Here is a 17,091-nt window from a genome sequence, read left to right on the forward strand (position 1 = left end):
TAATGATATTTCAATTTTAAAACTGTATTTTATTCTGAGCTCAGTCAGTGTGATTTATTCAGATTTTCTAAGAAAATATGAACCACTGTGTAGCTATTATGTGGCAAACGTGTTTTATATCATAATAATAAACATGCATTTTTTCATACCCGAACTTGCCAATAATCAGATATCCTTGAGTAGTTTCAGTGTTTTTATTGGATCCCAGTGAAGTCTCATTATCTTGTACAATTTGTCTGAACTATGTTCTCCAGGTTTTTACTATTTTCTGCTCTTTAGGCCTATGTGAGAAAACAAATTTGCCTGACATGGAGCTTTATTTAATTCTATTTCCATTGTCTCATCTCTGATCAGAGGTAGCTCAATATGAAACTCTTTTCTTTCTCCTATTTGCTAGTAGGAATTCAACTTAGTTTTCTTCCTTTTCTGAGCTACCCAAACCCTATTTCTTGATGCTTCTATTATGGAGCATGGGCTTAATGCTTGCTTTTCTTTAAAACAATAAGTGAAAGAGGTTATGTTGATAGGAAGGAAAGTTGCTTTTAATCAAAATGGCAGCAACCTGGGGAGACAGTGGAATTAGTGTTCCCAAAAAAAAAGATTGTGCTCAGTAATGAAAAATTTTAAAGGGAAAAAGGGAAGTAATCTCAATTGATTATTGAGATAAGGAGGTCAGAGTCATCACTACACCCCCACAACCATGTGCAAACCTGTCAATGTCTCGTGAATTTTCCTTAGATGCTATCTTGTTCACAGTTCCTCCTGAGATTACTTAAAGGGAAGCTAGGGAAGAGATCTGGTCATTTGTTAATTACTTCTTCTCTATTTCTACTTCCTCAATGTGTGGAAAAAGACCAACAAATTAAGCAAGGTATTGTGTGATCAGAAGATCTGAAAGGTGTGTGTAAGCCAAAGATGAATAGGGCGTGGGGTTGCCTGGTTTAAGGTCAGTTACAATACAGTTTTGCTAAAGTGACAAGAAAAGGGATTTCCTGCTGGGGTGCTTTTCTGCAACGAGCTGCTTACATGGTGGCAGTTATAGTATTTATAAAATAACTCAGGAATGTGCGTGAGACAGTAAGTCTGTGACTGTTGTCCCAGTCATCAACAGCTTGAGCCTGGTCTTTGGGGACTCAGGGAGGCCTGGGAGACTTCAGCTTTTTTATAAACAGGAGGCAGGGGTTGGGGAGATGCCCCATCAGGGTCCTGGTTGGTTTCACCTCCACCCACATATCCACTTGTAAAGAAAAATACACACTCATCAGTCCCTCCTTTCACCCCTGTACCTTGGTCATCCTCTTTTCTTCATCCCACCATGCTCAGCTTGAATGTTTTTAGGGTTTATAGAATAAGACAGGCAAAAACTTTAATCATTATTAGAGATTAAAAAAAAGCTTAATGAGAAGGTATTTGTTATTTTAACTTGAAAATGCAGGAAAAGATTCAGATATAGTCAAACATGGACTTACCTAGCATCATGCAGTAGCCAGTCTCCAAGATGGCCCCCAATGCTTCTTACTTCTTGGAATTCACAATTGTATAGATCCCTCCCACACTGTACCAGAGTTGATCTGTGTGACCAATTGCATACAGCCCAAGTGATGCTGTGTCACTTCCAAAATTAGTTATCAGAAGACTACGGTTTCTGTTTTGAGTACTTTCTTTCTTGTTCACTGTGTCTCTGTCACTTGCTCTGGAGGAAACCAGATACCACATTATGGAAATGCTACTTGGGGGAGAAGTGAGGTCTTTAGTCAACAGACCACAGTGAATTGAAGCCTACCAAAAAAACACATGAGTGAGCTCAGAAGTAAATCTTCCAGCCCCAGCTGAGCATCATGGGAGACCCTAAGCCTCAAACACCATCTAAGTCACCTCTGAATTCTTGACATACAGAAACTAGGAGGAAACAAATAACTATTTTTTCATGCTGCTAAGTTTTGGAGTAATTTGTTACACAGCAATAGGTAACTAATACAGAACTCAAATTATATTATCAAACCTCTGTCAGAGTCTCAATATAGTTGGCTCTTGTTATATCAATTTGCAACAATTACAGATGCAAATTTCAGGTATATCAAACAATGTAATCATGAGCCATCTCCTTATCACTTGGATTTTATATCAGGGATCTGCAAACAACAACTCAAATCAGACCTGCCAACTATTGTTATAAATAAAGTTTTATTGGAATTTGTTTACATTTTGTCTATTACTACTCTCCTGCTACAGTTGCATCATTGAATAATGACAGAGATCATATGGCTTACAAATCCTGTTCTATGTGGTGAGCAGTATACACCTTGGCTTACATTCTTCTAATTTAGTAGCAAATGCAGAAAGAAAAATAAAATAAATTCACAACGTGACAGAAAAATTTTGAGAGGACTCTGATATACCTGTAACTGTCTTGGGTCATACATTTTTGTACCAATTATGTAGACAGGTAGAAATGTTTCTGTAATTGGCTGACCCTAAGTCACGTGACCATTCAGGCTTTTGGAAAAGTAGGATGAACTCTACGCAAGGCAGATAAAATTGGTTCCACACATGAAAGAGGGATCTTGTTCTTAAAGAAATGTATTGCTATCTAGGTGCACTTGACAGGAGGCAAGGAAGTTGAATGAGATGCTCACATAAAATCATTGTAGAAATATGTTACAAAAACATAGCTACTATAATGAAAATGACAAAGTAGTAGGGATTTCACAAATGCGCCAAAGAACCACGATTTTTATCCCTAAAGTCTTCATGAAACTCTCTTTCTTGGTAGAAAAAGGCATCCTGTTCTCTCTTTCTCTTTCATTTATGAGAATGGAAATCATTCATGCCCCACCTCCTTGTTTTTATCCTTTTCTTTTCAAGTAGGCCTCTTCCTGAGTTACAGTTAAGAGAGAGAACAACATGCATTAACTATAAGTCATCCAAGTCCCATGTAGGTCATGTATAGGTTTCGTAAACTCCATTGCTCCATCATCTTCATATTAAATCCTTGAATTATTATAATCATTTTAGATTCTTATATATATTTTTTGGCAGTTTCTCATGTAAGTTTCAGGTAAAAGCTGTGAGGTAAGTATTTTATTGCCACAGTGACTCTGGTCCCCTGGGAAAATGCTAATTGGGTTATCTCATCTCAGGAGAAAATTCAATCAATCATCTCCTTACTGCCTGATGCAATTGCTGGCACTTAATTTAGGCATGTGATAAGGGGTCACTGTTTCTTAAGAAAATGCAAAGCTCACATACATAAGTTAGATAAAACAACAAAAACATGGACTTTGAAATTAGACCTAAATCTTTATTTGACCATTTGCTACTTGTGACACCTTGGATCAGTTAGTGAAACTTCTGAATTTAATTTTTCTCCTTTGTAAAATGTATCTGGCAACTGTTACTTTTCAGACTATTTAGATTACAGAAATTAAAGTATCTAGTACATAATAAAAGCTCAAATAATATTAGGAACCTATATCTCAATAATGTTTAGCTCTTACAATTTAACCATCTGACAAAGGATCGTGAACATTACATTTCCATGTTATAAGTAATTCATTTAATAAGTAATTTAAAGTTAAGTTTAAATATAGCAGTAGTATATACCCACTAGAAGATCATGTTATTAAAGATCTGAGTTTTATAGGGAAAATGAGTTTAACTTTTTTTATATAAAATATTCACATCCTTGATTAAGCTGATTGAACTCTACTAGTTAATTCTGCTTCCACTGGATTAATTATGAAGAGGATTTCAAGCGATGATTTATTTATTGGTTAATCTTTGACCTATCTCTGGCTTCAGTGCTCAGCACAGACAAAAGGGGGTTTAGTCACTTTAAAGATAATTATGTTTTGTTTTCTTAATTTTTAAACTGATCATAGTTGACAGTAAATTGTCCTCTACCACAACATTCCGGATTAAAATGACCAGCTCTCTGGCAGTATGACGTTTTGTAACAGTGTTAGTATATTACACAGCAGAGCAGAGTCTTTTGTTGATAAAGGGAAAATGTCTTGGTGCCTGTGACATTGTAGGACCAAAGGAGAGGAAATAAGACCTTTGATTTCCACAGCATTTGATGAAATATTCAATTGGGTTTCTAGTTATTCTCTCCCATCTTCTATTTTTCCTGGACTCCTTTCTTTCTCTCTTTTCCAGCTTTTATTTGCCTTCCCTGGGTTGCATTCTTGACTTCAATTTTCACCCTTTCTGATTCTCAGCAAAAAACTCTGTTACACTCCACTGTTTGGGGAATTTCCTCTATGCCTCCAGCTACACAAGATACTCTGGAGCTCAGATATCTCACCTCCTTCCTATCTTTCTGATTTATCTACACATTTCTCTGTGTAAACACATGACAGATTGTTAGAACCAGTATCTCTGAGAATATAAACAGAACTTACTGTCTGCATTAACATGATTTTACTATTCCACTATCTTCATCAACATAACTTTACTTTTCCAGAAAATTCTTGGCTAGGAAGAGAAATGTTACAAATTTAGTTATTGTTCCTGCCAGGAGAATTCTGACAGACCTATTAACTCTTCCATAGTAAACTCCAAAGGTAGTTTGTACCCCAAGACTCTTTGACCCTTTGTTGCAACATCCTTACCTTGCTGTGTTCACCAATCATTGATTATCATACCATAAGATCTTTACACAGTCCTAACCAAGCCCTCAACTCCTCCAGCCCTGGTTTCCATCTGTGAATTCAAAGACCTAGCTGACACTACTAGTCTTCAAAATCTCAGCAATATGCTGTCCTTGCCCTCTTGTCTCTAAGATGCTGCTAAGACAGCGAAGAATTGCTCTCCCTCAGCACAGTGAGCAATAAGCTCAGCTTTGTCTAATCAACATGATGTTTTGGTGGTATTCTGGGGGATCCAGCATCCACCATGTCAAAACTCAAATAGTACTTCTCCTTTGGGTAGCTCCTGCTCCTCTTTACTCTTTATGCCAATTCTGCTAATGGAAGATTTGACCTCAGTTTAAGATGACCTGGCTTGTTTCATAGATAGAATAGCTGGATAGAAGGGGGACAACCTTTGCCATCTTTCTCTTTATAAGCATATTCAGATCCTGTCGTTTCTATTTTGGAAGTATAATTTTGAACTCTTTCCCATTTCATTACAGCTTAAATTTTTTTTTCCTAACTTGTTACTATAAATTCTTAATTTCTCTCCCCTGGCTTTAGAATGGTTAACAATATTAATGCCACAAATAAGATGGTTTGTTTAATATTAGTTAATTTTAGCTTAAATGTATAAAAATAATAATAAATGCTTTATATTTCAAAAGGCTAATAAGAATAAACATCTACAATTTGATTAATAATAGCAGAACAGGTCCAGATCTGGTACTGTCAATAAAAAATGTATGAACATTACCTGGTCCATAGTAAAAGTTCAAGAAATGTTTGTGGAATAAATACATGGAATTATTTGTGAAAATCAAAAATTGTCTCTTGTGGTATACATTGTCTACTCCATCATCTTTTCCTCCTTGTTGAGAAAATCCTAACTCTTGGTGTAACACGTCATCACCAGGAATGACGATATATACCTGCAGTTGGCCATGTGACTGTTTCATTCAAGGACATGTAGGTGAGTATGTTACAGGAGAAGGTGGGAAGGCTTTTTAACACATAGGCTTCTTTCCGAAGATGAAATGATCTAAAAGCCAATAAAGCTTAAGCTTCAGGACCCCTCATTTGCATGGACACCTTGTGTAAATTAAATATCTGTAAATAAATTTTCAAATTATCCTGATTTGAATGTAGCATTTATTTCCTATCAGGATGCTGACTAACATTACGCTTTTGAAATGTAGTTCATACTTTGAAATCTTTCTCTTGGATTTGTCTCTGAATTAATCTACCTAGTTTAATCTGAAGGATCATCGCTTACAATTTAGCTCTAGCTTACAATTTTATAACTTCTCAGATCCTCTCTATTTTTAGTGAACAAGCAACATTTTTATGCCTATTATGTTTTTATCATTTGACAATTTTGCTTGTCTGATCTTACTAGAGACACTAGGTGGATTATTTTTGAACTGATTGTAAGTTATGGGTATTTGAACATTCCAATAAAAATGACTGATAAGAATATCCCCTAAACTAGACAAATATAGTAATATTATAATGTTAATTAATAATAAAATGCAACCAAGTAGCATGCAGCACACATCATAGTGTAATATTTTTTAAATGGTACATGATTATTGCAGTGACTGAGAATGAACCATAGAAAGAAAGTGGTTAATTAGTGATTTAGAGAAACATTCATGAGGAAATACATTTCTCCAGCATTCGATTATTCCTACACTGAACAATTCATCAATGAGAATTTCTAATAGCTGAGTAAGACAGAGTAGAATGTGTATGTGAAGCTTGCTATATGGAGCTAAGAAAATAAAAAACAGAGCACTTCCCCTGAGGACTTTAAAATCTAGTTAAGATGAAATTGGTAACATACTCAAATAGGCTAGAACCTGAATTACAGTATATGAGAAAGGCTAGTATAGATTGATACATAAAATCAAATCAATTAAAAGAATAAAATAGAAAGAATAGAAAAAGGATTGAAGAAAATTTATAGCAACTTGAATGGGAAGAATATGGGAGAAAGAAAAAAATTTTGTAGCTTATGAAGCAATTAATCATAATCAGTGCATTTGTAAGTAAAAAAAAATGTGCTTGATACGCTTTACTGAATCCTTAAATCAAGTATATCTATTAAAGGAACACTTTTTGAGTTTAAATAATGTGCAAGAAATGCTACCAATAATAGATACAAAAAATTTAAAGTTTATTTCCCTAAAAGTCTCTGATTTGGAATTTTAAATTAGGAATTATTTAGTATGCAAACAATGTTAAATAGAATTTTTCTAACTTCTGTCCAGCATATAAATCAAAACTTTTTTTCTTTTGAAAATATTCTAACAACTCACTTACTTATGCATTCATTTATTTTGAGAATTTCTGTCTCTGACATCCAGGTTATTTCCTTCTAGATAGTTCATAGGCTTTTGCAATCATTTAATTTAACATTTAAACTAGATTAGAGTACATGTATTATTGTTTATATTGGAAATCATACTTTTCACTACAGTAATTATATTCAATACTTGCAATGAGATTCCATGCTGAGCATGAAATTAGCTTTTATCACAAAGGTATGATTTAACAAATATCCAATTCCAGAAAATCTGAAAGTATAAAAAAGAAAAAAAATACATATCTCACAAGTAATAGAGCAAAACAATTTTATGTGAAATTTCTACTTATAACTTGGATTCCACCAGCATACTTTTCTTACATAATTGATACTATTGCACTTTCATTTTTGATTAAAACAATCTTGCAAGTAATCATCAAGGTCCAAGATATACATTTCTCATGAAATTGCTATAAATATATATCTGAAATTATATCTTAAAAAGAAACAGCAAAATTTTTTTCACCTTTCTTTTTTTTTTTTTTTTTTCCTGTATCAAAAAAGACTGTACAGAACCAATAAGGGAAGTCAAGAATATCTGAGTCTCAAACCTGCTTTAATTTAATATTTGGCTTGGTTCAAATCAATTAACTTCTCTGGACCTCATTTTCCATATTAACAAAATTATGAAATCGGAATAGGTGATACTGAAGTCTCTTTCTAAATCTTAAAGTAATTCCAACATAATCATTATAAATAATATTGGATAATCTTTGAAAAACATGTATACACATACACTACTGCCAGTTAAACTATGTGATTAACAGACAATCCATTTTAGATTCCAATCTTTTTTTAAAAAGTCTTAATTAAAAAAACTAACAATGCATAATTGAAGTACAATTTATATACTGTAAATTACACATATCTTAAGTGCTCAGATGATGAAACAAATGTATGCCCCTGTATTAAATCCCCCAAATTATTTCCATCATCCTAAAAAGTTTCCCGGGGCCCCACTCAAATCAATTCTTCTCTCCACCCACTGCTCCAGAGGCAACCACTTTTCCACTGTCTTTATTACTGTTACCATAGATGTTTTGGTTGTTCATGAACTTCATATATATGAGTTCATATGGTACATTTTTATCTGGCTTCTTTGGCTCACCATGATGTTTCTGAAATGGATGTATGTTGCTGAGCACATCACTGCATTGTTCTTTTACAGTGGGGCAGGGTGGGGGCTGTAACGGGCTCTTAGGATTGTCTATCCTTTCAGATGAGAAACAGTGCCGCCTGGGTAGGAAATCATCCATAAGTCAAACATGGCTCACTTTTTTTTTTCTTTTCAATGTTTTATTATGAAAAAATTCAAAAACAAACAAATGGCAGAGAACAGTATAATAAACGTCATACAGGCATCACCCAGCCTCAACTATTATTAACAGGTGGCCAATTTTCTTTTATCCATATGCACCCCTCTGCGCTCGCCTCCCGTTAAATTAGTTTAAAACATATCCTAGCCCCCATGCTATTTCATTCATAATACCTTAGTATGTATCTATAAAAATGTAAATTTTTCCTTAACTATCATTGTTACACCTAAAATAGTTTATAATAATCATTCTTGATGATCAGAAATCTAGGTATGTGATCCCAGATTATAGCAGAGTGGGTTTATATGAGAAGTAATCAAGGCTTTTTGAAACAAGATAAAGATCTATTGCTTTTTTTTAATTTTAAAGCTTGTCCTTATCTATTGTTATGAATTTTATATGAATTTACTATATTCAACTTAAGATCATAAGCTTGGTATTATAAACCCCCTAAATACATTCTCATTTTATAAGGTGACTTCTACACATCTAAAATGAATTGCAAGTCAATCTAATTGTATGTAGGTCTGCGGTCACATCAACCTTTCCTTCACTCTTAATACTGCTGGTTAACGAGGCCTTCAAAATATCTGTATTTCCTTAGTATCATAGTAAAGAGTATGTGATTGATCTCGTTTTACAGACTAGGAAACTAAGGCTCAGAGAAATAATTTGATATGAATCATAAATGGAGAAGCCACTGCTGGAACCCTGACATTTACACTCTTTTCAGTCTACTCTGATAGACGTTCCCTACATAATTATGATGGGAAAATTAAATCCAGAGTTTCTACATGATACCAAGTACTCCCAAATAGAAATTAGCAAATGCCATAATTTCGAAGGTAGTCATTCTGAGGTGGAAACAAAATTATTTACCTCATTTATTCCCTTCTAGGGTTTTTTTTTTCTTAAAATTAAGACATAAAGAGATGTTACCAAAGTAGTTTAGCAACTAAAACTCTGATATTTCCACCTACACCCTACAAATGACAGTGGTGATATGTGCATCTTTTTCTTCATTATGGAGTGTTCATACTGATTTCAGAATCAACTCTGATGGACCTACAAGGAGTTCCCAAATACTCCCAATTCATCTCTTCAATATCTTATAAATACATCACCCCCTTCACTGAATTTATTCAACCGTATATTAAGAAACAACTATGTACGAAGAAAAGTAATGTGTTATGTGGTGTATAGATGATTAAGCATTTTCATTGTCTTCAAGAGAGCTTACAAGGAAAATATAAAAGAAATATGCATACATTATTACAATAAGAGATTTTTAAAAAGAAATTATCTTATGAAAGACAAAGTGAAGGCAATAAGGAAATTCAAGTGGTCCCAAAATGCCCAGAAAATAAGAGAACAAAGGTGTAGAAGTGTGAAACTCAGCAAGTGGTACAAGGAGAGAGCAGAGTTTAAGTGGTAGATTATCAGCGTGTAAACAGCTGTACATCCTTCTCTCTCCCACCCTTGGCCTGGCTCTTAAGTCAGTCTCCACACCTTGATGCCCCCACAAGATCCTTGACATTTAAAGCAGAGTATTTACAGTCACACTAAGTAACTCTGATCTCAAATGGCTTGATTAACCTATTTAAATTTTGTCTGAGTGCTGAGCGCAAACTTATTCAGCAGGGTTCACAAATACCAGCAAGAGCTTTCATCAGCTTCCTACTACAGTTAACGTTACATGGCTGTCTTCCTCTATTATAACTGAAAGTCAAGCTCTACTTCATAAGATAGTCTAATCTGCATTAAAATTCAAATATCTTCATCAATTTCAGTATCTATCAATGCGGTGCATTTTTTGAAAACTGTAGAGAGAAATATGTCAACAGACTATTTCTAGAGACTAGTTAATGGATTAATATGCTATTTTTTGCCAAAAAAAATTTGCTCAAATAGAATTGGGAGAGGAGGAGTGCAGGTGGTATCAATAATTTACAGTCTTTCAGAAAACTATAGCCCAGAATTTTAGGACATTTTCAGCTCTATTAGAGTGGGATTCCTTAACTCTGGTAGCATAGTCTGAGCACCCTTCCGTCTTTGCTCCTCCACCCTGGTAGCTCTTTAAGTAGCTGTGCCAACACGCACGTCATTTAACACCTTAGACATGATGTGCACACATGTAAACAAGTAACAGATGAAACCTGAGACTTATAATAGTTTACATATAACTTAATGCAGTCTTAAAGATTTAGCACAGATATTTTCTAAAATCTATTATTGGAGCTTCAGTCTTATTAATGAGATTAAAAGTTAAAGGGAGTAGTTACATGCTAATTCCTAGGCAAATAAAATATTCATCCCTTTGTAGTGTTAATTTTAATTTGTTTAGCCTAATAGCTTCATCATGTATTGTTTGATGGAATAACCAGTGATGAATGTTAAGACTATGACACTTTTTAATGGATGATAAATCTTTAATTCAAGAATTATAATAATGAAGCTAAGTATTCATGATACTGGATTAATTCAGAGCTCATGTTGCAAATACAAAAGAAACTTTTCTTTATAATCAACTCATTTTTGAGGTTTTTTTCAAATTTAATTCTATTAAACAGTGTAATTACTTGAGACTTTAATTAAAAGGGCTGCTTTGCTTTTTCTTTTTGGGAAATTCAGACAGCAGAATACAAGTGTCATTATTAAACACATGTCCCAAAAATGATGATTCTCTTAGAACTTGCCTTCGTCACCTAGAGAATATCAAATTAGACAGCTTATAATAAAGAATTCACTTTATGTGACCTAAGTTTAAAACTTCTGTCTTCTGCACCAGAGAGAAAGTGAAATTTTATTGCGATAATAAAGAATTTTAAAAATTAAAGACTCTTCCTAAAATTATAATTATGCCTATTACTAAGCTTTCCACATGAATACACCTGAAAAATTAAGACTCTGTGTAGAAAAGACAAAAACTAGGGAGTGGATATAATTGAGAACCATTAACCTACAAAAGTTACATTCAGGAAATGGTTTCAGGGGTTGAGAAAAGCTTTGTTTCCCCAGAACTCTAAATAATATTGTTAAAACATTAAACCTGAACCAAATGTAAGAAAAAAATCAAATAATATTTTTTAAATTATTGCAATGCATTATTTCATGTTAGAAAATAAAATAATTCTAAAAGAAATAGAAAACTCAAAGACCAATTCTAGTGGTTCACAACTGGTTGGAAAACGGGGGATTAGGAATACCAAAAAAAAATGCCACAAATATTTTCTTAATGATACATACAAGCTCACCTTGGAGATATCATGGGTTTGGCTCCAGACCATGGCAATAAGGTGAATTTCAAAACAAAGTAAGTCACAGAAATTTTTTGGTATCTCAGTGTATAAAGAAGTTATTCTTACACTATATCATAGTCTTTTAAGTGTGCAATAGCATTCTGTCTAAAAAAAAGCAATGTACATATTTAATGAAAAATACTTTATTGCTGAAAAATGCGAACCATCATCTGAGACTTCAGAGTAATCTTTTTGCTCGTGGAGGGTTTTGTCTCCATATTGATGGCTGTTGACTGATCAGGGTAGTGGTTGCTGAAGTCTGGGTTGACAGTGGCAATTTCTTAAAACAAGATAACCATGAATTTTGCTGCATTGACAATTGACTTCCTTTCCCAATTTCTCTGTCGCATGCAATGCCATTTGATAGCATTTTACCCACAGTAGAATTTCTTTTAAAATTGAAGTCAGTCCTCTCAAACCCTGTTGCTGATTTATGAACTAAGTTTATGCAATATTCTAAATTGTTTGTTGTCATTTCAACAATCTTCACATCCTCACCAGGAGTAGATTCCATCACAAGAAAGCACTTTCTTTGCTCAATCATAAGAAGCAACATCTCATCCTCTAATGTTTTATCATGAGATTGCAGCAATTCAGTCTCATCTTCAGACTCTACTTCTAATTTTAGTTCTCTTGCCTTTTCCACCACATATGCATTTGCTTCCTCCACTCAAGTCTTGAAGATCTCAAAGTCACCCATGAGTGTTGGAATCAGCTTCTTCCAAACTTCTATTAATGTTGATACTTTGACCTTTTCACACTAGTGTTCTTAACGGCATCTAGAATGGTGAAGACTTTCCAGAAGACTCTGCCCAGATTCATCAGAGGAACCACTATCTGTAGCAGTTATAAAGTTACAAATGTATTTCTTAAATAATGAGATTTGATAGCCAAAATAGCTTCTTGGTCCATGGGCTACAAAATGGATATTGTCAGCAGGCATGAAAATATTAGTCTCATTGTGCATCTCCACTGGAGCTCTTGGGTGACCAGTTGCATTCCTAATGAGCATTAATATTTTGAAAGGAATCTGTTTTTCTGAGCAGTAAAGCTCAACAGTGCTTAAAATATTTAGTGAACCATGTTGTAAAGAGATATGCTGTCATCCAGGCTTTGTTGTTTCATCTGGAGAGCCTAGGCAGGGTAAATTTAGCATAATTCTTAAGGGCTCTAAAATTTTTGGAATAGTCAATGAGCACTGCCTTCGACTTAAATTCGCCAGCTGCATTAGCCCTAATAAGATAGTCAGCATGTCCTTTGGCACTTCAAAGCCAGGCATTGACTTCTCCCTAGCTATGAAATTCCTAATGGTATCTTCTTCCAATATGAGGCTGTTTCATCTATATTGATAATCTGTTGTTTAGTGCAGCCCCCTTCATTGATGATCTCAGCTGGATCTTTCTGCAGCTTCTACATCAGTATGTGCTGCTTCACCCTGCACTTTTATGTTATGGAGATGGTGCCTTTCCTTAAACCTCAGGAACCAGTCTCTTTTAGCTTTAAACTTCTTTTTTTAATGCAACTTCCTCATCTCTCTCATCTTTCATGGAATTGAAGAGAGTTGGGTCCTTGTCTGGATCAGGCTTTGGCTTAATGCAGTGTTGTGGTTGGTTTGATCTTCTATTTAGACCACTAAACTTTCTCGTATCAGCAGTAAGCCTGTCTTGCTTGCTTATCATTCATGTGCTTACTGGAGTAGCACCTTTAATTTCCTTCAAGAACTTTTCCTTTGCATTCACAACTTGGCTATTTGGCTCAAGAGGACTGGCTTTCAGCCTTTCCTGGCTTTCAATACACTTTTCTCACTTACCTTCATTATTTCTGACTTTTGATTTCAAGTGAGAGTCGTACGATTCTTCACTCAAACACTTAGAGGCCATTAAATCACTATTAATTGGCTTAATTTCAACATTCTTGTGTCTCAGAGGACAGGGAGGCCTGAGGAGAGAGAGAGAGAGATGGAGAACAGTTGGCTGAGGGAGCAGTCAGAACATATACATTTATCCATTAAGTTTGCCATCTTACATGGGTGTGGTTTGTGATGTTCCAGAACAACTACAGTAGTAACATCAAAGACATGTGGATCACAATAACAAATAAAATAACAATGAAAGGTTTGAAATACTGTATGAATTACCAAAAAGTGACACAGAGACACGAAGTGAACAAATTCTATTGGAACAATGGCACCGATAGATTTGCTAGATGCAAGGTTGCTACAAACCTTCAACTCTTAAAAAAAAAAAAATGCAATAAACTGAAGCACAATCAAATAAAGTGATACTGTACTCTATTTTTCTTAAGCCTTTTCCCTCCACTGGACAACCATTGTCTCAGTCCAACCATTCAACGTTTAATTCTTTTTATAGAACGTCTGCCAAATTATAACTTTATTCTTCTTAACCATCCACTGAATATTTCCAGTCAAATTTCAATACCTCTAAAACCTTTTTGTATGGCCAACTGAAATCTTTATCTCTGCTCTTTCTGTCTTGGGTCCTAGTTCTATCCTGTGGAGCTACAGTGACTAGGAATTAGCCCACTTCCATTCCCTTACTTTTACGCTTGAAAGCAATTACCTGTTCTTCTCCAAGCCTTCTCAACTAAAGTTCTATTTCACCTTTGTGTTTAAGAGGTAGCTAGACAAATCTAGTGGTTTATTTTCTGGAGAAATAGACTCATCTATTGATGGGAAGGAGGGAAAAAATAAGGTAGCACTTGGTGACAATGTCAGAATCTAACTCTGACAGGATTATTATTGTCATTATTATGATATGACTTCTCATATCTTTAAACAAATATACTATATTAAAGTATTTGTCAAGAATCTGAGCTAGAATGCAACCTAAAAGAGCTGTCAGTAATATTGAATTTTTTATAGAATTTCAAGACAGTTATATCAGCTGTAATTGCTTACACAAAATCATAATCTGCTTATTAGAGCTGTGGCTACTGAGTGAGTAAAAATATTTTAGAGACATGCTCAAATTCTTCCTATAAAATAAGAAAAAGTTTACAATTTATGAATATATAAATATGTACATAGTTATATATGATATTCACTATTCTTTATAGTATTTTGATTTTTAGACTAGATATTGGAAATATATGTTAAGAGGTTATATAAGTATCCTAGGAAAATAAGCTTTCCATTATATAAAATAATACAGATTTAACTAAAAAAAGTATATATTAAATATATAATATATAAGTATACATTTATATATAATATATTTTAAAATATGTTAATAAAAAATTAGGTCTTTATTAGCATAAGTACTTAAAATATAATATTTGTTATATATTCCTTAGGGGTTCATCCCTGTAAAGTTTTTCTAATTTTATGAATATCAATGTCATTAATATCTGTGAATGTCAATGTCTTAATATCTATCTTTCACAATGCTAACCAGTGTTATCTTTTGAGCCATGATCTATATAAATGTTACTTTTCTGGGGGAAAAAAAAGAAAAGTAATATGATGGTTTCCATTCCCATTATCTAAATGTCAAAGACTGATTTGTACTATAGGGTGTAAGGCATTTTACAATCAACTCCCAAATTACTTTTCCAGTTTCATCTCCATGTTGTGGTGGCATTGCCTGCTTACACTGGCAAAAGTCTCTTCATGAAGTAGATGTCTTCCCTTTCGCTCTGCATCACTTCTGTTCATGCTTCTGAAAGGCAATTCAGAGTGTTTCCTCTTGTGTGAAAGCTTCCCCACCTTTCCTTAAGCAACCGCAGTCACTCCCTTCTCTGAGTCTATAGACTGCAGTATTCACAGGCCATATTTAATGACGGTAGAGTTATTTTTCCAACCGGACTGCGATCCCCTCAAGAGCAGGAAATGTGTCATCTATCTTTGTTGTCCAGTGTCCAGCACAGGGCCTGATACTTGCTAGGAACAGACTTAGAGATTTTCATCTGGGCACTTCACCTTTCTTTGCCTTTAACTCCTCAGTCTTTGATCAAGTCCTTTAACACCTTTAATCTTGAAGTATCATGTTCACGAGCATTTGCACCTTCAAGCAGTAAGATGACAGTAAACTACAGTAGAAATAGCAGAGAATTTTGTGTAAGTAGTTACTGAGTGTGTTAATTTACTAAATTAGATAACTCTCCATTGTCCTGGTTATCTCTGGTATAAAAGAGATGAATAATAACCACATCATGGGTTTATGGTAAGGATGAAATAGGGTTTAGTGTGCAAAAAAATATCTCTCAGATGTTTGACTAGATGGCTTCTAAAACATGTTAGGAGTTCTAATAATCTACGGATTAAAGAAGACCTTTTAGAAGCAGCTTTAAGTACAAAAAAATGTGATTATTTTCTCATAGTGTTTTACCAAATGAAAATTGAAGCTTGTCCAAGCAAAACAATAAAAAGAATGAGCTTCTAAAGAGGATAGATTCTTGAGGAAGCATTGAACCTCAACCAGAGTTGCATAAAATTTGGATCTAGTGAGGGTGTTACTAACAGCCACCAGAATTTAGAAGATGTAAGTAGGAAAAAGAAGCAGAATTCATGAAAAGCTTTACTTTTGAGTATAAACTATAGGCCAAGAGAAATTTAAAAAAAACACTACTGTGTAAGAATTGAAAGTGCAGACTACAAGAATTGTCAAGTGATACTGGTATTATAGTAGAAAATCAAAGAAAAAATAATTTTTATTGACAGCTGTGTGATTAAAAAAAAACCATTGCTGTAAAAGTCTAGATCCACATTTTAAAATTCTAATAAATTAAACTTCAAGACATTAATTACAAATCCATTTATTTTGATTCAATTATGTAGATTATAGAATATAATGTATTGCTTACACAGTTTGCTAATTGACACTAAAAGTAAGTCAGTGACTTGGTCTACAAATAATTGTTTTGTTTTCACTCCTTTGGAAGATCAATTTATTCTACTGGCAATGATTTATATGTCTCCATTAGAAAACTATATTTGAACTATTTTTCAACAATATGTTTATGAAGTAATTTCTAAAATCAGTAATTTAATATTGGTGACTGTGGTGGTCCTACGCTTTGTTTAAATTTATTTTTAACACATAGTAGTTATTTTTTTCTGTTCTTATAAAAAAATCTAAACATTTATGTCCAGGTTTGGGTTTAAGAGGATTGTGAGTGTGTGTGTGTGTGTACTTATGTATCAACACACTGCTCAACACACACAAAAATACATATATCTTTTTATTTTAGTGCCAAATATATGATGGTATTGAGCAATCTGATCACTGAAAGATATTAATGGATTATTAATTTGGGTTCTACTGATCTACTGAAACTGTGTATATTTACCTGTAAGAATAAATTTGCAAATGAATTAAAGTTCCTTTCATCCTTTCAGCACTACCATCAAATTCCAGACTTACAGAGCTGAAGGATAATTGTACTCTAGAAATATTTCTGAAAGTCCTACCTGTTTATTCTAAGAAAAGTATTTTATGTATTGGAAATACTTTAGTTTA

Source organism: Camelus ferus, chromosome 2 (genome assembly GCF_009834535.1).
Source record: "Camelus ferus isolate YT-003-E chromosome 2, BCGSAC_Cfer_1.0, whole genome shotgun sequence".
NCBI lineage: Eukaryota > Metazoa > Chordata > Mammalia > Artiodactyla > Camelidae > Camelus > Camelus ferus.